The following is a 1,016-nucleotide window of genomic DNA, read 5'->3' as shown; positions in this document are numbered from 1 at the left end:
AAAAAAATATTAAAAAATAAATAAGACCTTAAAAAAGGAAATTAATCCTGCTTACCATAAAACAACATATACAATATACATATTAAATTTCTACATCATAACTAATGTACTTCATCAACGTACGAAAATGTAGAATTCATATAATCATGCACGGATATGTAAACTATGGTTTTTTATATTTCTTACCTGACTTTTATATAATCAGAAGAAGCCACTTGTAGATAGCTTAGTGGGATGGTCATGAAGCAGCGACCTCTGAAGCGAGTTCGCAAAAAAAACCATGGCAAACCACCAGCATGGCCAAGTGAAAGTGTGACACTAACATCAGGTCAATTTGCTCAGGATCAATATGGTCCAAAAAGGGGCAGGGCACTCATTCCAGTCAGTGCTGGAGGGTCCCAAAGTCCAACTGAAAAGTACAGAATACAAGAGTTTTATATAAAACATTATACATTATGACCATCATCTAAAACCATGGATAAATAATTTTAAAATTAATCATGTAAAAACTCTCATTCAGAAACTTAACATTTAAAGCTTCCTCCTTCATGGATTTAGTACATTCATAAACTATGACAAAAAAATTACTGGAACTATTAGCTATCCCAAAACAGTGTTGAGCACAAAACTTTAGTTACTGGCAGTATTTTCTTGACATGGATTTGTTCTGTGTAATTTAAGGCATTAAGTAGAGTAATGAAAATTGTATGGGTGGGGCTTCATGCGCAAGGTGATGTGAAGCGTTTGGTGTGGTAGCCTAGATAGTGTTAAGTGCTTGTATGCCTTCTCGCTTGCAGCTTCCACCACGGGCTAGCTTATTGTGAAAAAGGGAGCATCTTTTGCGATAAGTCTCCCCTGCCAGGTCTTTCTGCAGTGCCTCCTCATGGCCACCATGAGAAACCTGGGCACCTTGTGGTCTTACTGGGGGATCTTGGAGCAGCAGGAGGCCCAGAGGAACGGAGCAGACCCACCAGCGTGTGGACACGCTCTGGCTCTGTACAACTCCTGTCCCTAGT

Source organism: Penaeus monodon, chromosome 14, assembly GCF_015228065.2.
Source record: "Penaeus monodon isolate SGIC_2016 chromosome 14, NSTDA_Pmon_1, whole genome shotgun sequence".
NCBI lineage: Eukaryota > Metazoa > Arthropoda > Malacostraca > Decapoda > Penaeidae > Penaeus > Penaeus monodon.
Note: the sequence above shows the minus strand (reverse complement) of the source record.